Source organism: Gavia stellata, chromosome Z, assembly GCF_030936135.1.
Source record: "Gavia stellata isolate bGavSte3 chromosome Z, bGavSte3.hap2, whole genome shotgun sequence".
NCBI classification, from domain to species: domain Eukaryota; kingdom Metazoa; phylum Chordata; class Aves; order Gaviiformes; family Gaviidae; genus Gavia; species Gavia stellata.
In genome coordinates this window covers 60023074-60050199 of record NC_082637.1, presented here as the reverse complement: position 1 = coordinate 60050199, position 27126 = coordinate 60023074, and positions in this window count along the sequence as shown.

The following is a 27126-nucleotide window of genomic DNA, read 5'->3' as shown; positions in this document are numbered from 1 at the left end:
GGATTCTAAAACCAGCACAACTAGCAAGGAAATCTTCCATACCTTCAATAAGTGTTGTCACCAAAGATAAAAGTATGGCTATATAACACAAGGTAGATTACACAGAGATAATTCTGTCCTTTTGTACTGGTTTTTGGCTGGGATGGTTAATTTTCTTCATAGTAGCTTGTATGATGCTATGTTTTGGATTTATGCTGGAAACAGTGTTGATAAAGCAGGGATGTTTTAGTTCTTGCTGAGCAGTGCTTATACAGGGTTAAGGCCTTCTCTGCTTCTCACACCATCCCACCAGTGAGCAGGCTGGGGGTGCACAAGAAATTGGGAAGGGACACAGCTGGGACAGCTGACCCCAACTGACCAAAGGGATAGCTGGGACCATATGGTGCCACACTCAGCAATAAAAGCTGGGGAAGGAAGGAGGAAGAGGACAATGTTCAGAGTGATGGCACTTGACTTCCCAAGTAACTGATACACGTGATGGAGCCCTGCTTTCTTGTTCCTGGCTGAACACCTGCCTGCTGATGGGAATTAGTGAATTAATTCCTTGTTTTGCTTTTCTTGCACATGCAGCTTTTGCTTTATCTATTAAACCGTCTTTATCTCAATTCATGAGTTTTCTCACTTTTACCCTTCTGATTCTCTCCCCCATCCCACTGGGTGGGAGTGAGCAAGCAGCTGTGGGGGGCTTAGCTGCCTACCAAGGTTAACCCACAGCAAGCTGAGATTTTTTTTGCAAAAGTCATACTTTTTATTGCTAGACACAAACAAGGATTTACAAATTAGAAAAGGGACAGTTTCTTCTTCACTATGCTGAACATGAAGTGCTCTCATAATCATGATAACCCTTTTCCTCCAATACCGCCAAAAATAAACACACAGAAGGAAGTTTCTCTAAGGTAATTATGAACCCAGACACCACGGAGTGATGGCAGTGCATAAGAATCAAAAGAAAATAGGAGCAATGGAAATACATATTTTTTTAAAAAATCCTTTTTCACAAGTTGCTTTTAGTGTCCTGAGAATGGGTATAATACATGACTTTTATACTGACAATAATCCCAGTTAGAGCTCTGCAAGGGTCTACCCTGGGAACTGCCCTGTTTAACATCTTTAACAATAATACAGATGAGGTGATGGACTGCATTCTCATCAAACTTGCAGATAATATAAAATTGGAACAACTTTGTCCATGGGCAAGGCTGCCACATCAGAGACACTGGAGGAATATGCTGACTGGAAGCAAGAAACCTTTGAACAATTCAGGTTGGTGACTGACTAATTTGGGAGAAGCTCTGCTGAAAAGTGTGTGGCAGTCTTAGTAGACAGCAAGGTGAACAATGTAGTAGAAAATAGTGTGCTCTGGCAGAAAATGGCCAACAGCATCCTGGGCTGTTTTAACAGGAACGCAGTTTGATAATGGGATGCGATTGTTACCCTCCATTCAGCACTCATTATACTGACCCCAGTTTTGGGTCCCCCAGATTTAGTGATCCTGACAGAAAGACCACTGTACATAGAGGAATTAGTGAGCCATCTAACAGTTAACCTGAGTGAGCCCAGGTGTCACTGTGCAGAGTGTGCTGTGCTGCACTAAGCTGCACATACATGATGGCCTTCAGGCCTGTGTTGTGCTGCACAAATCACTTGGCAGCAGGATAAACACAGTCAGCTGACTCTAACGAAGGAACCTGCAGGCAGCTCCCACTGGGTACCAACAATTACACCCTCCTGCCTGGCCCTACCTTTACATAACAGTGCAGCAAAAAGTTCTCATGAGGAGACCAGTTCTGTTTGACAGTGTAAATGATGAATAGAGTTGTAAGAAAATCCTGTAACAGCTCAAATGACCAAAAGGGAAGAATCTCTTCTATGGACAGAGTCTGCTCAACATGTATCAGAGATCCGTGTGATGCTACACCATCCAGTGGTCCCAGCATCTAAGGGGACATAAGATTATCTATACTATTGTGTCCTACAGTGTTAGGTCTATCATTGTGAATCATACCTTACAGAGTCTGAATGCCTTTCTTACTGGGGTCATAAGAGACCACCAACTCCTGGTGCAAAACACCAGTTCAAGACACTGATCAAATGAAGCAAGTTGAATGGAGGTTCACTGAGATGGGCACTGCCCTCTGTGAGTGCCTGCTCCGTGAGGGGAGGTGGAGACAGCTGGTCTTCTCCAGCCTGGAGATGAGACAGCTTCAGGGGGACCATACAGCAGTCTGCCCATACCTATGGGAACACAAGGGCAAGAACACAGAGCCAGGCTCTTCACAGTGGTGCACAGTGGGAGAGTAAGAGACATTAGGTACAAGCTAAAACAAAGAAAAGCAGTTGAGCAGTGGCACAGGTTGTACAGAGATGTTGTGCTGTCTCTCCATGCTCAGAGATTTTCAACACCCAACTGGACAATTCCTTGAGCATCCTGGTCTAACCACTGGGTTGGACTGCAGACTTCCTGATGTCCTCTCCAACCTGAATTTTTCTGTATAACTATGATTTAGATTTAATGACCAGACCACTGTGCAAGCTCTTTCATTTACTTAAATCAAGAGGGGGATATAACATCCTTTGTAAACAAAATGAATGATTCTATGGCATCAAATCAGGAGGACTTTACTCTCTAAGGACAGTGATTCTAAGACCACCTTGACAAATTTCAGCGTCCATTCCTGTGGAAAGTTAGTTCATTATTTTTTAATTGTCCTGTTCCCTCATGATTCAGGTATTACAGACCTAAATAAAGTGGTAAGTTATATAACTAAAAGCTTTCTGAAATAATTCTGGCAAGGTTAGACAATGAGTGATATGAAAGCAATACAATTTTCTGTGTGGGATATGGAGACTACTACTGTGGGTTTTCAGAATGTCTTGAAAAATAAAATGAAATGCTGCCATCCCAGCAGTAAATCATAGCAGTGTTACTTATCCCTGAACTCACGTGTTTATAACCCTGGATTTCTGAACGTCATATAAACTTAACTACGAAACATGCTTTTTACATAACTTTATGAAAATACGAGTGGTGTTTCAATCTACTCTCTGCAATACTGGTCTCCTGTAGGGGCCCTCTGACATGTTGCATGGAGAAGTTGCTATTGCTGATGTTAAACTTCCATTTAACTATATAGTTACAATCACAAACTGACACAAAAAAAGATATCAATAGAAACACCTTTGCTGGCTGAAAATTTGAGGATCTTTAGATATACAAATAATTGTGCAACTTCAAAGCAAAAGAAGAACTGCTGTCCAGAATCTTCAGATGGGAGTTCAAGAGGAAAGAAACCATCATTTTATATACTTTCAAATCAAGGTTTAATAAATCAAGTGATTGTGAAGCTTAAAAAAGAAATAAAAGTTTGCAAATACTAAAAGAACTCTCTAAAACTGAAGTGGAAAAAAATTCCAAAACACAATGAGCCATTTTTCTAAGTACACATTTAATGGGAATTTCAGCCAATTGGAATTTGAAGGAAATAGTGCAGGCTGTATATCAGCTGAGGAAATGTGGGCTTTCCTGAATTGTCGTTTGAGGTTTTAACCAGATCTTAGCTGACACTAGAAATGCACAGAACAAGTAAAGAATATGGATACTTGTATTTTCAGAGCTAGATAAATTCTTGCTTTTCTTTCTGTCCAAAAATATTTTCAGACAAAAACATTCTGTGACATTCTCACTGGAAGTTTTCCAGGACTATGATGGAATTTCTTATCAAAATAGTCTGAAGGATGGCTCTACAGACTTTATCTTGTGAGATCAGTGAGCTGTGATGCCAGCAACACAGAATCTAGGATCTACTCTTCTTCTTGTGTGCTGACAAATCACAGTATTTCATATTATTTAGAGATCTTCAAACTACTGGCCATATGGAAGAAGGTCTATAGTACTTTGAACAGAAACATACAACCATCTATAAGTGCAGCTAGAACTAATAACAGACTCTGTATAGACAACCTGTCCTATCCCTTGATTTTATTTTTCCCATTGATGTTTTCTATTTCTTGCATAAGTTTATTTTAATTGAGTTGTTATCCCAAGTAAATCAATCCCTGGATCCAATGCCAGCAACATAAGAGGAATGATTGGACTTTTGAATCACTTCCTCAGCTACTTCTTCCCAGAAGTAAAATTTAATATACCTATATTTTTTAAAATATCATCCACAGTCATTCATCTCGATAATGCCAATAATTTAATGTAGAAGAGCTATTACCACACAAGTTTGCACTGGATTCAGACTCAATTTCCCATTACAGTTCTTAATGTTCTTCTGTATTATCAATTGCAGATATGTTCTGCTATTAGCTTAATGATACATTCTCTTTGATGTATAGCACATATTTAAGAAAAAAATTAATCTCACATTTTGAAAAGTAAGAAAACAAAACCAAAAACCCAACCCCCAAAAACATATACAACTGGATATTCTTACGGGAACATTTTCTGAAACTTTAATTGTTGTCCAGAAGAATACTCCTCAGGTCATCTGTACACTAATGCATTGCCTAGTCCTGAAAGAGGCCTGAAGAGTTTCACCAAAATAAAATGGATAAGATTTTACCATAACAAGTGAAAAGCAAGGGATATTCAAGGTAAAGTGCAAAATCACAATTTTCGGGAATTGGAACCAAGATGTGCTCAACCAGAAAGAGTTATAAAGGAAAATGGACTCAAAACATATATAATGCATAAACTCGTGATCAGAAGGACAGAAAAAGGGAATGTTAGATACATTATCCAAGTTTAGATAAAAATTAAGGATCAAGTTCTTGATCAGAACTTTGCTTTTTTGGATTTCAGACTTTATTGGAGGACTGTGCCTTTTATGGTCAGGATAGGAAAAGCAAATGGATTATACATTCTTGATCAAAACAGACAATAGACAAGGAGAGTAGATAAGTACATTTTCAACTAGATATTTCTAGATATATTTCTAGATATACCTGGAAAGATATTTCTAGCTCAGTTGGTGGGTTTAAAGACAGTATGTCTGACAGGAGTCAAACTAGTAAACCTCAAAAAAGCATCCAGAAGTTTTAGCTTTCCTCCACAGGACTTGAGAATTTGAATGTATTAATGTTAACCCAGTTTTTCCAGTGAGCTTTTGACACACCACATGGTTATAACAGTTTTGTGAGGGATTACTACCCATATGAGTGATCTGGGCAGTGGTGTGGTCCATATGCTGCAATATTGCTATGATAAGCAAAACTGTTCAGCTTCTGCTTTTATTGGAGAAATGTTCACGCTTCAGTGCCTTAAGCAAAGATAAAAATAACATGAAAATAAATGTCACATGCTACCTGCAGGGGACTTACTGTCATTTAGGCCTAGCTTTCAAGAGAGCAATGAAAATAAAGCATAGTTTATTATTTTCACTGGGTAGCACTAGTACATGTAGCATAAAATTAAAAGTTTGGCTGTGATTGGTAATATTTTTGTTTAAAAAAAAAAGTGAAATGTTATGTCTGTGCCACATAAAAGTTGTAGGTCTATGAAAATCAGGAAGTACGAAAGATTTAATAATTAAATTTAAGACACAGAATGTGATGCTAAGAGTACACTGTTGATTTACTAATAGCAAATAGAATTTTCTTTTATATCAGACTTGCTGAGTATTTCTAATGGTATTTAGCAGTGTTTAGCAGTTTTCAGTTTGTAACTTCCTGAGAAACTTTAAGCATTATTCAGTGTTTGCACAATCAATGAAAATTGGGACATAATCGTACTCCGGTGGCTCTGTTGAGGTAATTCAACTATTCACATTACTTGCTTAAATAACCTGTATGACAAACTAAATATATATATGTAAGTATATATCTGCAGGTCAAAATGTACATTCAGTTTAGGAATAGAAATAGCACTCTGACTCCTCTAACTTTTTCTTATTTTTTTCATATTTGCTTTTGTTTAATCAGATGTTGCATATATAAAATTTGTTGCCTTTTTCAGACAGAGCTTGAGAATGTGGTGTAATGAAGCTTTGCTGCAGGTTAATTAGTTCTAAAGCTACACCAAAAAAAATTCTCTGAGAAGTAATACGATTGTAAATGACTGTGTCTATGTGCAGTTCCCTGAGGGCAAGATATAAATTCATATTCTTGACTATTTGAACTTTGATTATTCTTGAAGAAATTCCCTCAAGAAGTGTTTTGAACATTGGAAATACTGCAGGCATTAGTCTGATTTCTCTTAAATCAGAGAGACTACTTTGCTTAGTGTCTGTTAGCCGGTGAGATTAATAGGTAAGCATTTCCACAGTCTGTTCTACATATAAATGTTTACTAGTGGAAATTCTCTATTTCATTTTTTGTTAACATTGTGTCAGTATGTCTCAAATGCTCAATTATCTGCTAAAAACAGAACACGAACACAGTTACGGGCAGAAGAATAGAGGAAAAAAAATGACCTGGAAATTAGAATGAATATTTGTGGGGAAATCTTTTTTTGCTCTACTTTGTTTTTCTTTCATATAAGCAAAGCTTTGCAAATAATAGCTATTATGTACCTTGAAAATCTAAAGTACTGGATCTTTCAGAATCGAGGCCAAACTTTTGGGACTGCAGAAATTTGATTATAAATGCTGTATTGCCACCATTTTGAACACAGGAAATGGTGAGTGGAGGGAAGGGAGTTAATCTTATGGAATTAGCCTACAGAAAAGGAGAGAAAAGTGTAAGAATGTGAATAATCTTGTGGATTTTATCTTTGACTTTTCTATACCAAAAAAATCTCTGCCTATTCCTCCTCTTCTCAATAATTCAGACAGAAAACAGTAGAAAAGGCCTTAACAGCTGAAAAATACCTAAACATCCCACAAAGTAAACCAGTGACTTTACTACTGTTATCTGGTTTTTATGTCTATATTTTTATTTTATGAATATTTCAAGCAAACAGCTTTTTCCACGGACCATGCATGCTGAATGCTGAATGACTAACTGCAGGCACCCCCTTCCAGCATAAGCAGGACTGAATTTTGCATCTAAATACTTTGCAAACACAGCACTTTCAAAATGCAATATGCCAAATATATAGAGTAACCACTGGTCATTAAAAACTAATTAGACAGTAATTTCTCTTTCATTCCACTCACCCACACCCATTGTCCCAGGTATGCATGTCTATTTTGTTCATGTAGCTTTCACCATCTGGGGAAGAAACTTTCTTTAATTCTTATTCATTGCAAGTTTCAGTAACCTCTTTTGGGAGGTGGAAGGGAGGAAGACAAGCAGGTGCATAGGTTGCTGACGCTCCACTTCAGGGCAAATTTCAAGATATTTCGGTTAGCTTTCACCACATTTGGATGTAACTTTTATGTAAAGACTTCTGGGCCTGGATATAACATAAGATGGATGTATTTCTGGAGTATCTCTAGTTCAGAAATTGCTGATTACATAGTTAAGAGTGTGGAAGGATGGGTAAACATGTGGTGAACAGTCTAAGCCAGTCCAGAAAAAATTATTCCCTTTCAGGCATGCTGGCACAAAACAAAAGGAACACTGAATTTGAAAGTAATACCATTAAAAAGGTTACAGAGAAAGGCAACAAAATCAGCTGTTGTTCCACAATGGTTAGGGACTGAGACCTTTTAATTTTTTGACACATCAAATTATTGCAAAACATGAATTACTGTCTGATTGCAAAGATGACTTTTATTGGAGCTTCTGTGTGTGTGTATGGTAACGTTTTCCAGTACATAAGCTCATGAAATACAGAAACACTGACCATTTTTTAATATGATTCTAGCTTTATTTTATCTATTGACTGGAGCAGTTTTATTGCTGCGCATTCATTCTTAGTGAAATGCAAAATTCAGTGTGAAAAAAGTATTGTTTCTTCCAAAGGAATTCAAAATCTACAAGAAACATCCCCGGTGAGACTATATATTTAATAGGATGTTTTCAGTCCAGCTTTTATGTTTTATAGATAGGACACCACTGAACTTCCAACTCACTTTGAGAAAAACATCTGTAGTAACGAGAAATGCAGTATCTGCAACAAAAACAGTTCCTGAGGCCCTCTGTACTGAAACTGCATAGTGTAGCTGGCAAATGTGCAGCTCACTAAGAACAGGTGTTTTTATGGTTCTTTTGGAATTTATCTGAATACTTTACACAAAGAGTATAGAAACAAACAAACAAGCAAAGGAATTGACTGAATAGTCTGTCACATATCAGCCGTACAGACAGCATCAGAAAGTCAGGTTTTCAGTTAAAAAAGATGTTGGCTTAGCATAATTTCCTTATCAGGAAATCAATGAGGGAAAGAGAGACAGTGAGGATAAAAATTCTCCATTTCTTGCTGAACAGGAGAGGTGGCTGGCTAGGTATTTTCAAACCTAATCATGCATGGAAGTATTTGCATTTCTCTGGGCTGGCTGAAGCACAGAAGTAACCTCTGTCACAATATATACATCTCTCTAGTTAGTTGTTGCTTGTTTAGAAATCCTAAAATAAAAGCCGGTTATAACATCTTTTTATATGCATTATGTTTTACAGTACAGTACAGAATAATATGAAACACCTTCACACACTGACATGTGAGAGCCAATGAGAAAGGAATTTTTTTCTGGGTTGCTTTCTTTGTGGATGAGTTTGCTCCTGAGGCCTCTCAGTCTCAGTGTTTTGTTTGTCTCTTGCAGTTAGAATTTAGATTTTGACTACCACAAGCAGAGGAAGACATCACACATGATATAAAACAAAAAAAAAATATTTAAAGTGTGGTTACTAATAGGTGTTTGGGATCCACAGTTTATTAAAAAAAAATAAAATTAATCTAGGAATCAAAATAACTACTTCTAAAATCAGAACACATTTTGCTACAATGAATTGGGCATTAGGTATAAATGTAAGCCTCTATTGAATAATAAAAATTCCCCAGAGAAAATCCCGATGTTAGTATTTCAGAGAACCTGACCAATGTCAAGAACTTCAAAACACCCAAGGCTTCTATTAGAAAATAATCTCATGAAATGAAGTTAGCTTCACAGTATTCACTCAGAAAAATAACTTTTTATATTAAAAGAAAGACAGGATGATCTTGGAAAGAAAGGACAGATTAAATTTCCTTTAAAAAGCATCAGTAAAAAGATATTTAAAAGCACCTCTTCTTTTCAGTATTATCAGACATACAGAAAGTTCTGCATTCTAGTTTTCTTCAAAACATTTGCCTTCCTCTTAAGGCTTCATCCTGTTCAGCCCTTTTAAATACCACTAGGTATGCAACTCAGTTGGCCTGAGATTGCCCTTATTATTAATTTGTCTGCATCTTTACTATTAATTACCCCAACTTTCCACTGGGATTCCTGAATGCTACTTTCATTCCAGTTTAAAAAAAATACATATGTATCTAAGCTCAACAGTTTTGAGCAGAGAGGCAACAAGGAAAAAAAGGAAAAGACTATGAGAAAATTACTATGAGAAGTTGAGTAGAACAAGAACTTCAGAACATGAGAAACAACCCTGGCACTACTGTTGAGACTAAAGAACTAGGAAGGTGAAATTTGGAGTGGCAGTGGAATGGGGCAAGTGTAAAAAACAATTCTTGCCTTGATACAACAGACAGGAAGCTATACTGTTCACAGTGGTCACAGAAGGCTTGGAAATGGACCATGGATTTCCACCCACTTAGCTCAAATGATTTTGAGGGATATAAATATTTCATTTTTGGGAGGATAGCAGAAGGATACTTATCATGCCAGTAAGTATCAGGGGAGAAAATATCTGATTATTTCTGGAAGAAGAAAGGGAGAATAAGTCTTTCAGCCAGGCTCCCTTACAGAATGTCCTCTTCCTCCTAATCTTAAAGACATTTCTCAATATAAAAATAGACGGTCACTGCCAAGAAGCAAATGATAACAGGATTCTACAACATGTTGCACTAATCTGAAAGAAAAGGTGAGAGTCCTGTCCTCTTCCCAAGCCTCACCCATATGTTCCCTCCTCTTCCCTGTGTCAGGTTTCAAAATCTTCCACTGTTTGACTGTCCTCTCAGTAAAGAAATCTTTCCCAATATCTAGTCTGAACCTTCACTGATGCAGCTATGGACCATTCCCACTCATCCTCTCACTGGATACCAGGGAGAAGAGATCAGCACCTCCCTCTCCATTTCTCCTCCTCAGGAAGCTGTAGGGAAGCAATGAGGTCGCCCTTCAGCCTCCTTTTCTCCAAACTAAACAAACCCAGAGTCCTCAGCTGCTCTTCACAAGACATGCCTTCCAGTCCTTTCACCAACTCTGTTGCCCTCCTCTGGAGGCATTCAAGTACCTTAACATTGTTAAATTGTGGGTCCCAGAACTGTACACAACACTCAAGGTGAGGCCACACCAATGCTGAATACAGCAGGATAGTCACCTCTTTTGACTGGCTGGTTATATTGTGTTTAATGCACCCCAGGATGTGGTTTGCCAGGGTACACTGCTGACTCGTACTGAGCTTACTGTCAAGCAGCACCACCAGATCCCTTTCTGCAGGGCTGCTCTCCAGCCATTCCTCTCCCAGTTGATACTTGTGTCCAGCGTTACTCTGTCCCGGGTGCAGAGTCCGGCATTTGTTCTTGTGAAATTTCATGCCATTGATGATTGCCCAATGCTCCAGTCTATCTAGATCCCTCTGCAAGGCCTCTTGTCCCTCGAGAGAGCCAACTGCGCCTCCCAGTCTGGTATCATCAGCAAACTTACTAAGGGTGCATTCAACTCCTGCCTCCAGATCATTGATAACAATATTGAACAGAACTGTCCCTAGAAGAGAGCCCTGAGGAACACTGCTGGTGGCTGGCCACCAGCCAGGTGTAGCCCCATTCACTACAACCCTCTGAGCCCTGCCGTTCGGCCAGTTCTTCACCCAGCACACCGTGTACCTGCTCTTCTCACAGTTGGACAACTTGTCCAGAAGGTTGCCGTGAGGGACAGTATCAAAAGCCTTACTAAAATCCAGAAAACCGACATCCACTGCCTTCCCTTCATCTACTAGGCGGGTGACCTTATCCTAGAAGGATATTAGATTAGCTAAACAGGACTTTCCTTTTGTGAACCCATGCTGACTGTGCCTGATGATTGCCTTGTGCATTAAAAGCCTTTCAGTAGCACCCAGTATGAGCTTCCCCATCACTTTTCCAGGTACTGAGGTTAGACTAACAGGTCTGTAGTTTCCTGGGTCTTGCTTCATGCCCTCCTTGTAAATTGGGATAATGTTGGCCAGCTTCCAGTCAGTGGGACCCTCCCCAGACTCCCAAGACCTTTGGCAGATGATTGAGAGGGGGCCTGCTGTAACATCCACTAGCTCCTTCAGTGCTGTGGGATGAACCCCACCAGGCCCCACGGACTTGTGAACATTCAACTGATGCAACTGATTCCTTACTATTTCAGCATCCACAAATGGGAAGTCACTGTTTCTGCATTTTTCATCCTCCAACTCAGAGGACCAGGAAGCCCATATAGCCCAGATGGTGTGGTAACAAGATATTTGGGGCAAATTTTAAGTAAGATCCTGCTTTCTCTACATCACATCATACTAATCCACTTAATAAGAATTGCAACAGTTAGCTACATCAAGAATAAATGAAAACCTTAAATAATTGCAAGATTTTCCAGAGAGTCATTTACAGTCATTAAACCAGAAATAGAAATTAATTTCTTTGCGCACACAAAGCACGTCACATATACAAAAAAGTGCTTGTGATGTATTCATGATATTTTGTTAATACACCCACTTTTAGAAATGTTTTTAAAATACCACCAAAGGTATGAAGAAACACTTCAGTATAAAGGTCAGGAAGATCTTATATACACCTAGAAAATACAGTAAATATTTTCTAAGTAATGCATACAAGACAAATTTTTTCTATTAATGAAAAGCTAGATGAGCATGGGACAACTCATTGGAATCTATCATTCATCTTGATAAGGTAATTTTGAGAGGATCCTAGGGGGTAACTGTGGACATTAAGTTCAGTGCATTTCTGTAACTTCTTTAATTTGATGTGATTAAAATAAATCACAAAATAAGGAACATGCAGATCTTAACCTTTTCTGTCTAGAAGAACATTTGTCTATTTTCCACTGCGTGCTAAACTGCTTTTGGAAATACTCCAGCAAAACATGGTGATTTTTTAAGCTCTAAGTCTATGACATAATCTAAAGTAGTATATTTCCTGTACCCAAACATTATCTGTGCTACAGGGTGCTCAGACAAACATTTCAATTTTGCAACAACCTCTCAAGTTGTAAGGTATTATATAAATCACATAAAAGCCTTTGCTTTGCTTTTAACACAAAATATTAAAAAAACCCCAGTGTTTATAAATTTGTGCAATGTTAGGCTTACATTGCCTTATATTTTCTCTGCATTTATAAAATCCAATTCTGAGTTCTTTGTCCCTATAGATTCACAAGGAAATTCATAAACCTTAACCTAGATAACAAGTGGTCATTTTTGCCCACAGATTTTTCTGTTCATGTATCTTTACATGTGACTTCACATATAATCTTTTATTGGCTGCTATTACATCAGTTCAGCCTTAGATGCAATTACTGGATTGTTCAGAGTCTTCTCTCGTGTATTTTTTTTTTAAATAAACCAGTGGTGCTTAATATGGAGTGAACCTTATTCCAGAAGAAAATAATTTTTATCACACCATGACAATGTCAGGACCATCCTAAGTTCTCTTGTCTCGGGTTCTTCAATCTTCTAAGTGAGTTAGATAGGATCTTTCCTCTACACCAGAGCTGCAATTATCACCTAAGTGGTAAACCAAGCAAATACTTCTTGCCCTCACAAAGCAGGGCAGTGAGAAACTACAAGATTGGCTTGAAAAGAGTTGGAGAACTTTCTTTTTACTGCTGCTGTCATCTTGAATTTTCTTTACTGGGTGCATAATAGAGAAAATGGATCTCATGAGTGAACTCTCACACCTGTTACTGTACATTTCTTCAGTGTAACTGACCTCAAGTAATGGAACCGCTTTTTAGAGGGCCCACTATCCCAAACACCCTTATAATCTTTCTCTAGAGCTAGCTTGGAACTGACAAATAAGACAAGCAGAGCTAGTGAACCCCTAGGCCAGCAATATTCTCATCTCCAATTCATCACAGACATCAAAAAATAATGAGATGTCCTGAAGCTGTGCCAGAGGTGAGCGCATGTGACATTGAAATGATGAATGAACCACTTACAAAGCAGGAGGCAGCATACTGAAATATGCAGGTAATTTCACCATTTGTGGTGGCTTTGCAGAGAAAACATTGAAATTCAAGCACTTGATCTGGATTAACACTGGTAACTAAATCCATTTCCAATTTAAATCCCAGTTACAATCATGCTGGATTTTCTTTCTACATGTGCACCATAGATAGATATGTAGATGCATATATATGTGGCTTCATCACACACTGTGAAAACAGGTAAGATATAAAACAGGTAAGGAAGGGTGCATTAGGGAAATGCTGTGCTCATAGTATGATGGAAAATTATTAAACAGTAGGACACATGATACATCCTAAAAGAGGGAAGGATTTAAGTGGATTTTTTTTAATTTTGTTTTTGTGTACAGTTTCAATTGCATCATAGTATCAAAATGCAATATTGCATCAAAAGGGTCCTAAATCTAAAGAGGAAAATGAAGTATGTGTGCACAGGTGCAGGAACATAACAGATGAAAGAGATTGCCAAAAAGCAATTTTTAGTCCTTGCTAAACACTCCTGAGAAATTTCTATTTATCATAATGTTACATATAATACAAACAGAACACCATTCAGGGAAATCATGTCACCCAATCATAATTATCGTAATTTATATTTTCATTCCATAAACAATATTGGGGGGTGGGCAAAAGCTTGTTTTTCCAGCCCAGGTCTGTTTGCTATTACTCATCATGTGATTAAGTTTTTTTCTTCTGTCAAAATAATTTCAGGCAGGATGGGAGGTTGAAGAGAGAATTACTAAAAAAGCAGGAAAAGATGGGGTAGAAATCCTGCTTCTTTAAATATCTGGCTTATTGCTTAATCTTGTATATCTTTTGACTTCACATAAAGAGTATGCAGAATGGATCATGGTGCAAGCAGGCCATTTCTTTCTATGACAGCTATTTTCCAAGAGCTTTCAGAATATCTTTTTCTATATTTTATATCATTGACACAACATGAGAAGATCCAGCATGGCTAGGCATTTACCCATGAAGATTCTCAATATCTAAGAGGGTTTCCCACATTGTAGCCTTTTATTCAAATGATCAGTGATCTTGGGATGAATACATTGTTTTCAAATAAAATCTGACTTAGAGTGTCTCTCTTCTAGTTGTTTTATTTTCTCAAGGAAAGCTTAAGGAACTACAGTTTACAAGGAAATTCTAAAATGACTGCTGTCACCTCCTTTGTACACTGTTCCCAACAGATTAGCCACAAGCCATTAGTTGCAATTCTCCAAAACGCCTCCGAAATTTTTACCTTTGATCACTAAAATATTCCAGGCATCTAGTGATCCTCTGTAGGCCCTGCCCACAAGTTAACATGACTGATGTACCATATGCTGCATAAGATAGATAGCTTTGAACACAGAAAACTATCAAACAACAATAGGACAATCAAGCAGGGCTGAATATCTCTACATGCCACCTCTGTTTCCCACAGCAACCTTCTCCTAATGCTGTTAGGCTGGTGGGGCTGGCATCCTTCAACACAGAATTAACTGGTTTTGAATCATCTTCAAAGTTGGAACTACTTCAGACAAGCAGGGGTGCTAATACGTCAGGTACATAATCCATCTGATTTGAACAAAAAACAGAATCTTATTGCCTGGATCCTTGGACAGGGGTGGAGACATGTAAGGAACGTTAGGGAATGACAAGCATTCCCAGACACAACCCAGATCATTTGGAGGTGGCCAATCAGTGGCCACTGACATGAAAGCTGTGTGAGAAGATGCGGTTCAGAAATCTATGCCAGACACTTTTACTGCCATTTAGAGGATTGCAAACAAATTAGCCAAGCAAATCCACAGGAAAAAATCCAGGTGTTTACTTTATTAGCACTATCAGTAAGCTATGTCAAATTTTAAATCAAACTTTAGCTACAGAGGACAGGAGAAAGTGAGGCAAGAACTGAATGCATTTATACAATTACAAACATACCTAATTACCTTGTAATTACAGGAAAAAAGAAACTGCCCCAATATGAAAAATGTATTTCAGCTGTTCGCTGTACACAATATTCCATATTGCTGCTGAGTGATTCCCTGAATGAACTGATCTGTGCTGTAAGCTTGGGCTCACATCTGCACCTGGGAGTGCTGAACGAGCCAGTGACCTTTTACAGTTCAGCTCAATATTGCATTACCTTTAGGCATTACAAAGAAACTTCGCTTCATCTTATTCACTAGAATGTGATCTAGTGACTTAAAAGTGCACTGTGTCATAAATAGCTTTGCTTTCTGATCTGTTTGTCTACAGGACAGTGGAGATGAGGCAAGCCACTAAGAAGTTAAAAGGTTGGAAGAAGCTGGACACCTAAGGAGTTACATCTTTCACTGCTGTGTAACTTGATCATCCTGCGAGGACAACTAGAATAGCGAGTTTCACACAAACGAGAAAAAAAATCAAAGGTTTTCCTTCTATACAAAATGGTTTGTGAATCCAGCGGTCTGCACCCAACACATAAACCAGGCAAACCTACCAGAGATCCAACTTGCTCTATTTTTTTTCTTTATGTACAAAAAAAACCCCAACCCAACCAAATCCAAACCAAACCAAACCAAACCAAACCAAACCAAACCAAACCCAACCCAACAAGTCATGGGATATTTAACAGAAATAAAGTGTTTTTACAGCTCAAATCCCCAAAATACTGCATTTTTGTATGAGTGATGTAGTGCTTCAGGAAAATTACATTTCAGGTGCTTCCTGTCTCTGCTCTCCTCATAAAGCTGTTAGAATCTGGAAGTGGTGAATTATGGTACACACAACTAAATGTTGTGTGTTATGGGAGATATACTACTCTGTGGAGGAGTATGAAAGCAAAAGATAGAGTGAGATTGTGCACTAATTTACATCAACTTCTAGGAGAAAACCAGCAACTTTTTCTAATTGAAATACATTATTGCATTAAAAAAAAGGAGAACATTTTCACCATAAATGTGTAATTATTAATAAAATCAGTAAGAAAATCCTAACTTTCTCCTGAAAAATTATTTTGGTGGAGAAGAAACAAACATTTGCCCTTTTAAATAAAAAGCATCCCCGTATTGCTGTTTCACCATCAGTACATCTACACCACAGATCTTAAAAACAGCTCTACCAAGTCATGGTGATATAAGCAAATTGATGAATGCTGTCTATTGCCTCTTTGCCACAATGAGGAGAGCGATTAAAATTGTCTTAGACTCTTCCAGATACATATAATTTTGACCTTCTTTGGACATAGTTTCCCAAAATAAAGTGTTTTCACTGCTTTCATTAGTCTTACCAATTCATTCACTTTTCATTCTCAGGTACCACTATGGTTAGGAGAAACAAATCCAAAAACCAGCAAAACAATACCATTCATAATATTTTCTTTAGCAAAACTATTGCAAAAAAGTGTCCAAACTTTAAGGCTGGAGGAAGATTCATTATACCTTATAAATACTGATCCATATTCTAGATATCTAGAATTCTCATCTATTCCTTATTTGGATGAATGAGCAGGGGCTACAATGCTCTTCATTACAAACAGAGAATTGGGCCCCAAGCATTTGTGAATTTAATGCTTTATATTAATCCATCAGGAAATGTAACCCAGCAGCATACCATGTCATTCAACAGAGCTATGCCCTATGGTAAGACACCTGGCCTCAGAATCACATGAATTGTTAGTAACGTAATGAAGAATAGCCATGTTTTGAACTCCAATTTCTAACCTTTTTACTTGTCTTCATACTGAGTTTCATGTTGAGATGCATGTATTTATAAAATAATGCCATAGTTTTTACTTACCTCTTTTATGCAAGTGATCAGAATTTTAAGGAGTTTGCTAAATGATTCCATTGCTTTGTTCTATTTTTCTCATCAATGTGCAGTTTCATTTTCAGTTGCAGCATAAAGAGAATAGATGATTCCCATCTGGAAAAAACTATTTCAAAATAGTTTTTGAGAACTATATGGTGATGATATATGCTGATATATGATACATAGTAATAGCAGGTGAGGACTATATGACTGACTTTTATCTTTATAGCAATTTGAATTACATCCATGAAACTATTTACCTGTAGTATTTGAGTAGACTGGAGTCTGCAAGTAAGTTCAGAATATTGCATTCAGATACTTTTAGTTTTTCCCTTTAGCTCAACATGGCTAAAACATCAAGACAAGCTTAGGTTCAAAATGTCTTTATCAGCCAAATAATTACCACAAGTAGTCCAACCACAGTCAGATTACTTTCAAGGATATTTCATTGCATGCTAGCTGACAAGCCACATAAGAGATTCAGCAACTGACAAACCAATTTGTTATGGATGACAGAGTCACAATGAGGCCATCTGTTTTCATTGAGCACTGTGAGTAAAGTCTACTAGTCCATCTTTATAAAAGGCAGTGCACTTTGCCATTCCATTATCTAGCATACCAGATGGATGTGAAAAAACAGTTCCCAGGCACAATCAAATTAGGGTTATCATGACAAAACTCAGAATAAGCCAGTTTTTCTGCATCTGGGAAAACACATCAGGAAGAGTTGCATTATCTCACTCTTTTTATATTGCCTAAAACACATCCCTCCTACTTGACAGCTTCAGAATATTCCAAGCCAGGAAACTGCCTGCATCTTTTGTCTCTTAATTGAAAGAAAATGTTCTACCTACAAAAAATGCAACCTCAGTTACAGAGATGATAGTCATTTACATCAGATTAAAATCTTCCACAAGACTTCTGGCTGATTGCTTCTTGCTGCAGTTGGAGGGAGTTTCATTTGGAGATTCTGCACATTTTGTCTGGAACAGCATGGCCTGTTACTTGCTTACATATAGCTCAGTAGGAATGCCTTGGGTTTGTTCTCTTTATATATAGGCTGACAAATATTTTTGCTTTCTGGCGGGAATCAGCGGTTCCTTCAGAACCATGATCATGCTTTTCCTGAAGGAAATGTCCAAGTACTGCAGCAAAGAAATCTGAATGAACAAACTCAAGTACTGACAGATAGCATCATTTTGTTTAAACATGGCCAATCCTGAATTAACTGCAACTTTAGCATTCTATGACACTTACTCACTTTGCTCAATAGGGACTAAAAGTAGCTGGGCATTTGGACATTATTTGTATTGTCAGTTTTACTGTAAGGAAAGGGTTCAAATGTACTGTTTCGTTAAAGTTAAAGCTGACCTTTACACTTGAGATACTGAACCATGCAAAACTCATTAGTTCTTGGTTTAGTGTTTTAGCAGAAGGGCCCTGACTAAGTTGTGCCCCGTTGCATTCCCCGTGGCTGAGCCAGGAGTCATGGAATGCAGAGAACAGCTGCTGGTACAGCTGCATCTTTGCTCTGAAAGGGTATCCAGAGGACACATCACAGTGCCTGGGATGCTAAAACAGCATGTCCTTTGCCTTCCATGCTGTCTGCCATGTTTGAAAGCAATTTAAGGCAGTTAAGTGGCCTTTTGCTGGTCTCTGGAAAGAAGTGAAAGGAAAGACCCCAGTAGCCAATTAGCAAAAAATGTAAACTAGTTTTCCAATCACTAAAAAGAAGAACACAGCCTCTTAGGAGCAGAGGAAGTGTCAAAAAACCCAGCCATGAATGAAAATTTAGGAGTAATCAAACTAGTCCCTAATTTCTTTTACTTTCTACATCTCACTGGCTGTTGTTAACAGAGTTTTGCAACATGATCATGATGTTTTCTTTAAAGTTCCTTAAGTGGAAACAGGCAGATCCAACTCCCTTTTTTTCTTGCACAGAACCTTGCTTGAAGACAAGGCTTCGAAGTACTACCCAACAGAATACCCAGATAACCCTTTTCAGCAATATATGGTTTTGTTTTGCCTCTGTCTCAGTAAACTCAACACAGATGCACATTGATGGTAGAAGATCTGATCATGCCTAAAAAATTCAGCAGCAGCTCAAGAAATAGCTTGATTTTAGAATGAGATACTTCATGTCTTTCCTAAATTATTTTGAAAAAAATATTTGTGCATAGCATATCTTGAATTTTCTCTCTGTATTTTTCTTCCCTTTTAATCTGTTGCACTGAATTATGTTCAGTGAACTGCAGAATTTAAATTAAATAACTTTTCCCAGGCTGCACCAAGAATTTTAAGTCTGATTTTACTTGAATTCTTGAACACGTTCTGTAATTCCCAAGATTGCTTCCAGGACTTGCCTTGTCAAAATACACATTTTCCAAGTACACAAGTTTTCCAATCTGTTTCTCAATCTTTTAAAGTATCAGAAGTATGTTTTCTGTTTCCAAGAACAAATCCAAACCCAAGTAAACATGTCTTCCGGGTTCTTTCATTTTTGCCATCTGGACTGTGGTACGACTCTAGTGAGATGTGTTTAGTATTGCACAAATGTGTAGCTGAAATGAAATACACAACTGGGCTGTAGTAGTAGAGAAGTTACTGTTCAGAAGTTGTTTAAAATTTGACTAAGAAAAGTCTGCTTCATTCAGCATCTGAGTGCTAAATAAGACCAAGCAAAACTTCCTTCCCCTCTAGAAGATGTTATTAGTTCATATTACTCAGGTGAGTTTGCAGAATCACAGAATTGCAGAATCACAGAATCATAGAATCATTAAGGTTGGAAAAGACCTGTAAGATCATCAAGTCCAACCATCAACCCAACACCACCGTGCCCACTAAAACATGTCCCGAAGTGCCACGTCTACACGTTCCTTGAACACCTCCAGTGATGGTGACTCCACCACCTCCCTGGGCAGCCTGTTCCAATGTTGACCACTCTCTCAGTAAAGAAATTTTTCCTAATATCCAGTCTAAACCCATCAAATATTTTTTGTAAGACAGACACAAGTATGGCAGATGTGTTTGCTTTAGTTGTTTTTAAATGCATTAATATGAATGTTTAACATTAGCATATGAATGTAGGAAAGATGCATTAAAAATAAGCCATTACTATGTACAGAATATCAAACTGCTAGCAAGACCCTCAGAAGATCCTTAAAAACTCGACTGTTGTAATTTCATCATACTGGAAACATATGGCAATTAATATCTACCAGTCTACAACACCAAAAATTGTTAGCTGACAACCTATCAATTACGCCATCTATTTCATAGCTTGATAGAAAAAATTAAAAGATATTTCTCCACCATTTCAGTTGAGGATCCATTCCGAGAGGAGATTGAATGTGAAGCCTCAGCCAAACTGGCTTTGACAATATTACCCCACCTTATGAAACACATATTTGTGACATTTGCTCACTCTTTGGTGACAAATAAGGGACCACTTCCACCTTTGTGGTGCGTGCCCAGTCCTCCAGAACAGGAACTTTACTTGTCCATTGAGCCTTTCACATTTGTTACAAAAGTACAGTGTGGAGAGGATAGAGCTCACCTTGCACTTGCTGAGCTTCAGAAAGGCATTGCCACTCCTTAGATCACTCTTCCTTCTTAAAGATCTAGCATCCATATTTTTGCACCAAGGGTTTCTGCCTACTGTTTCAGTTCTTCTCCTGAGATGCCTTTGTCCAGGTATAGGTCATTCAGACAGCTTTCTGATGTCAGGAAATTTTAAGGAAAAGCAAATCTTCACAAAATAAGAGGGGATTGTAGCTTTTCCAACATGAAGCATGACATACTACATGAATGAGCTCAAACAGGGACTGTTTCGGAGGAGAGAGACAAATTCCATTATTGCATGGGATGATATTCCTCCACATGGCTGTGCAGGTGTGTGAGCTGCGCAGAAATAGACAAGATCATATCAAGATCATGTCACCTTAAGGCATGGGTTCATGAGGCCCAGACTTCAGACTACCAGTTTGAGGTACATTTTATGCTGTGTTTATACAACACAGTATTTTAAACAGGGAGTGCACTGAGATCTTACACACTTTGTAGTGCATAAATTCTTTCTGTATTTGTACAGCACCCATAAGTACTTGGCTACTCTTCCAGATGGCCTTGCCATTATCCATTAAACAAAATCCTATAATCAAATTATTGCACACCCAGAGCAATAGAAAAAATGGTAACTAGCAAGGATTTACAAAAGCTGCAATACCATGTTAATAATGAAAGGTAAGGATAATTAATCTGAGAAAAGAGACCAGGCTGGAAAAACCTTGGACCCTTGGAAAAGTCTAATAATGCCATTTAAAGCTAGGAGTTAACACTGAAGATTTTACCATATTGACAGTAAAATGGAAGTGGTTTTGACTATCTCACAGCATATTATAGAGAACAAATTACGTAAAAACCCCATTCCTTTTTAAGGCTCTTAACCAACACAATTTTTAGGTCCTGCTGATTCCTACCTGTTCCTGCAAAGTAGAAGATGAAAACGTTCAGATGTTTCTGCCCCTTCTATCATGCCAGGCAAAACCAATCTTTAGTTGCACAGTTCACTGAACCACTTGGATAATTGGCTGAAAACTAATCGTTTTTGATAGAAGTGTCATGGTTTAACCCCTGGTAGGCAGCTAAGACCCACGCAGCCACTCCCTCACTCCCACCCAATGAGATGGGGGAGAGAATTGAAAGTGAGAAAAATTGTGCGTTGAAATAAAGACAGTTTAGTAGGGAAAGCAAAAGCTCCGTGTGCAAGGAAAGCAAAATAAGGAACTACTTCCCATGAGCAGGCAGGTGTTCAGCCATCTCCAGGAAAGCAGGGCTTCATCACCTGTAATGGTTTGTCTTGGAAAGACAAACACGCCCCCTTCCTCCTTCTTTCCCCCAGCTTTTATTGCTGAGCATGATGTCATATGGTATGGGATATCCCTTTGGTCAGTGTGGGTCAGCTGTCCCAGCTGTGTCCCCTCCCAGCTTCTTGTGCACTCCCAGGCTGCTTGCTGGCAGTGTGAGAAACAGAGGCGGCCTTGACCCTTTGCAAGCACTGTTCAGCAATAACTGAAACATCCCCCTGTTATCAAGACTGACATCACAAACCCACAAACCATCATACAAGCTACTGCTGAAGAAAATTAACTCTATCCTGGCCAAAACCAGTATGAACAGCGAGCAGCTGAAACAGTTTGTAGTCTCTCAACACCTTTGGCAGCAGAGATGTCTTAGGTTGGCTTAAACAGATGGATAAACTGCACCATAAGATTACTGCATTTTTGTACTATGCATTGATACTGCCTGCAATCCAAGCTTTTTTAAAAATACATGGACATGGCACAAAAGTTATCTACCCTCATTTTCAGCTATTTTGATGAAGTTTCCTTTGTTTTCCCAAAGTAAAGCATGTAACTTCTGACAATACAATGAATTCCTTCTAAGTGCATTTAAATTTGTGCATATTCCTTCGTGGTAGGCCTTACTTTTCAGAACCAAAGACGGCATTTATCTTTAAGTAAATGTTACATTTTGTTCCAGCTATAGTACCATATTGTTCTCTTCTCTAGAAAAATCAAGCATTCTTCCTCCACTCTCAGGCATCTTAATCAGAGCCTGAAACATTCATCAGCGTATAAAAGCAACAATTTGGCTCCATTTTAAGCTTTCAAGTGTTTCAGCACACTTTTGTCACAACTGGCATTATTTAGAGGCACATAATGTTATAAAACAGAATGCTGAGTCAGCTCAGATCAAAGCTGCTTTAAAGTGATGTATGTGTTATCTGGCACAAATTTGATTTGATTTATAATGCCTGAATATGCTGGGGAATCTGGTATGCACAGGAAAAAAGTGTTTCCTGATGTTCAGAGGTAATCTCCTGTGTTTCAGTTTGTGCCCATTGTTTTTTGTCCAGTCACTGGGCATCACTGAAAAAACCCTGGCTTTGTCCTCTTTGCAGCCTCCCTTCAGGTATTTATATACATTGATGAGATCCCCCTTAGCCTTCTCTTCTCCAGGCTGAACGGTCCCAGCTCTCTCAGCCTTTCCTCATAGGAGAGATTCTCTAGTCCCTTCATCATCTTCATGGTCCTTCATTGGGCTCTCTCCAGTTTGTTCATGTCTCTTTTGTATTGAGGAGGCCAGAACTGGACACGGTACTCCAGGTGTGGCCTCACCAGTGCTGAATAGAGGGGAAGGATCACCTCCCTCAACCTGCTGGGAATGCTTCATCCAATGCAGCCCAGGATACCATTCACCTACTTTGCAGTAAGGGCACATTGTTGGCTCATGCTCAACTTGGTGTCCTTTTCTGCCAAGCTGCTTTCAACTGGGTTGCCCCCAGCATGTACTGCTGCCTGGTGTTCCTCCTCCCCAGATGCAGGACTTTGCACTTCTCCTTGTTGAACTTCATGAGGTGCCTGTCAGAACATTCCTCCAGCTTGACAAGGTCCCTCTGGATGACAGCACAACCCTCTGGCATTATCAGCCAGTCCTCCCAGTTCTGTGTCATCAGCAGACATGTTGAGGGTACATTCCGTCCCATCATCCAGATCATTAATGAAGACATTGAGTAGTATTAGACCCTGGGGTACACTGCTAGTTACTGTTGTCCAGCTAGACTTCGTGCTACTGACGACCACCCTCCGGGTCCAGCTGTTCAATCAGTTTTCAATCCACCTCACTGTCTGCTCATCTAGACTATACATCAACAGCTTCTCTATGAGGAACCTATAGGAGGCAGTGTCAAAGTCCAGGTAGACAGTATCCACTGCTGTGCCCCCATCTAGCAGGCAGAATCACAGAATCACAGAATCACTACGGTTGGAAAAGACCTGTAAGATCATCAAGTCCAACCTGGAAAAAAAAAAAAAAAGAAAAAAAAAAAAGCCAACCACCACACAACAACAACAAGCCACAACACACCAAAAACCAACCCACCCAACACCACAGAGCACCATGTCCGTCAAGCTACATCCCACAATGCCACATCCACACGCTCCTTGAATACCTCCAGGGAGGGTGACTCTACCACCTCCCTGGGCAGCCTATTCCAATGTTTCACTACTCTCTCAGTAAAGAACTTTTTCCTAATATCTAGCCTGAACCTCCCCTGGCGCAACTTGAGGCCATTTCCTCTAGTCCTGTCACTAGTCACTTGGGAGAAGAGACCAACACCCACCTCTCTGCAACCCCCTTTCAGGTAGTTGTAGAGAGCGATAAGGTCTCCCCTCAGCCTCCTCTTCTCCAGGCTAAACAACCCCAGCTCCCTCAGCCGCTCCTCATAAGACTTGTGCTCCAGACCCCTCACCAGCTTCGTCGCCCTTCTCTGGACACGCTCCAGCACCTCAATGTCTTTCTTGTAGTGAGGGGCCCAAAACTGAACACTAGACCAGACGTTTCATCACAGAAGTTTATCAAGTTGGTCAAGCGCGACTTCTCCTTCGTGAAGCCATGCTGACTAGTCCAGATGATTTTCTTGTCCTTAATGTGCCTGGCAATGGTTTCCAGGATTAGATGCTTTGTCACTTTCTCAGGGATTGACGTGAGGCCGACTGGCCTGTAGTTCTCTGGGTCCTTCTTCTTGCTGTTCTTGAACATAGGAGTTGACTTTTGCTATCCTCTAGTCTTCGAGTACTTCTCCCATTCACCATGATCAGTCGAAGATTATCAAGAGTGGCCTTGCAATGATATCTGCCAGCTCCCTCAGCACTCATAGGTGCATTCCATCAGGGCCCATGGACTTACGTGCGTGCAGCATGCTTAAGTATTACCTGACCTGAATGGGTCAGGGTATGCATTTCTTCCTCTAGCCTTTCTCCCAGACTCTGGGGCCTGGGCTTCCTGAAGACTAGTCTTGCTAGTAAAGATTGAGGCAAAGAAGGCATTCTTCAGCCTCTTCCATGTCCTGTGGAGCCAGGTCTCCCGTCTTCTTGAACAATGGGCTCACATTTTCCCTAGCCTTCATTTTGCCTCCTATGTACCTATAGAAGACCTTCCTGTTGTTTTTGATGCCCTAGCCAGATACAACTCCATTTGGGCTGTATTTTTACTAATTTAATCCCTGGATACTCAGACAATGGCTTCTGTATTCGTTCCAGGTTACATGTCCTTGCTGCCACTCTGTATGCTGCTTTATTGTGTTTAAGTTTGGCCTGGAGCTCTTTGTTCATCCATGCAGGCCTCCTGGCATTTTTGCTTGATTCCTTATTCACTGGGATGGTGCTCCCTTGAGCTTGGAGAAGGTGATCCTTGAATATTAACTAGCTTTCTGGGGCCCCTCTTCCCTCTAGGAGGACTTTTCAAAGCAGGTCTTTGAAGAAGCCGAAGTCTGCTCCCCTGAAGTCCAGAGTTGTGAGCTTGCTTTTCCATTTTCTTTCTGCCCTCAGAATCCTGAAATCCACCATCTCATGGTCACTGCAGCCAAGGCTGCCTTTGACCTTCACATCCCCAACAAACTCTGCCTTGTTGGTGAGTATGAGGTCCAGCTGAGCCAGTCTCCTTGTTGGCTCCTCTATCACTTGGAGGAAGAGGTTACCCTTAATCCACTCCATGAATTTCTTGGATTGCTTGCGTCCTGCTGTTTGTCCCTCCAGCAGATATCAAAGTGGTTGAAGTCCCCCATGAGGACCAGGTCCTGTAAATGTGGGGCTGCTTCTGTTTGTCTGTAGAGGGCCTAATCCACTAGGTCTTCCTGGTCAGGTGGCCTATAGCAGACACCCATTATAATGTTACCTTTACCTGTCCTGTTCCCACCTACTGCTTGCCACAGATTTGGCATAGGTTAGGTTTAGCTCTACTTTGGTTATGAACTACACCTAGCATCATGTTCTGCTAAGGAAAAGAACCTTACTAAGCTAAAGTAGCCATGAATTCTGGCAGGGTTGTGAGCCAAAGGTTACTGAGATTTTTCAACAGGATCCTTTTGCCTTCTGAAAGGCTTGCATGATTACTATGTACAGGGAAAGTGGTCTTGGCAGAACCAAGACTCATTCTGAAGATTCTTTCACTCTTTATCCCTTTGTTCAGATTCTTGTCTTAGCACAAGGTTTCTCTGTACACGATCTGTACTTGGATTCCTGATTTCTTTGCATCTTGAAAACTACTGAAACCAGGGTATACATGCTCACAGTGCTGTAAAAAACGGAGTGAAGTCTGTAAATACTATGAGTACAAAAAGAAATGAGTCATTAGGGAGCACTGGCACAGAGATGGGTGGAAAGCTGATGACAGAAATCCAATTTTTAGGTTGTCCTATAAATGTTTGTGCGCATATGTTTATATAATACATATGTGTATATATATGCATATAGTCAATATTTTAATATATGCAGTTCCAAAGAAAGAGGGAAGTCCTGATCCAGACCATAATCTTACCACATTTTGTAATGTACCTATCTATATAATTATGAGCATTGTATCATTTATGATAATAACAATTCAAATTTCTATATACCATGATTTCCTTGCATCTGTAGTAAACTTCAACTGCCACTTTTTAGAACAGTGTTTATTTCTTTAATGTTGCTAATAATTACTATCTAACAAAAAAGAAAGTCATTCATTCATGTTGATTTCTGCTGTTTATGAAAGAAAATTATATTCGTAATTGCTAAACAGAGACTTTTTTTCCTTTCAAGCATATTAAAAAGGACTTAGAAGCAACAGAATTTTTTAAAATTGTCTGGAAACTTTGCTATTTATTGATAGTTCACACCACAGATACCTCTTGATGAAAGTATACCATAGTCTTCATTATTCATTTGCTAGTGTTGGAACCATTATTGTTCACATGATTACTCATACAAGAAATTTTGAAATAAGTCATTCCACTGGCTTTTAATTTTTGTAGTCAGTAAAATGTCTTATCAACTCTAAAATGATAGCATAATTATAAAGGCTGGACATTGATTTCTATTTCACAGTTTCCCTAAAAATAACAAGAGTTAGCTAGCTCATTTTCCCCTAAAAAATTTATCATGTAGTGTATGTCATACCATACACAGGCTGCGGAAAAAGGCAGAATTAGCAATATTTGCTTGTGATTTGCTTAAGGTTTGAGTTTAAGAATCTAGATTCAGATTTACAGGAGAAAAACCCTCTGTACAAATGTATTAGTAATCAGGTCATGTACTGAAGGTAA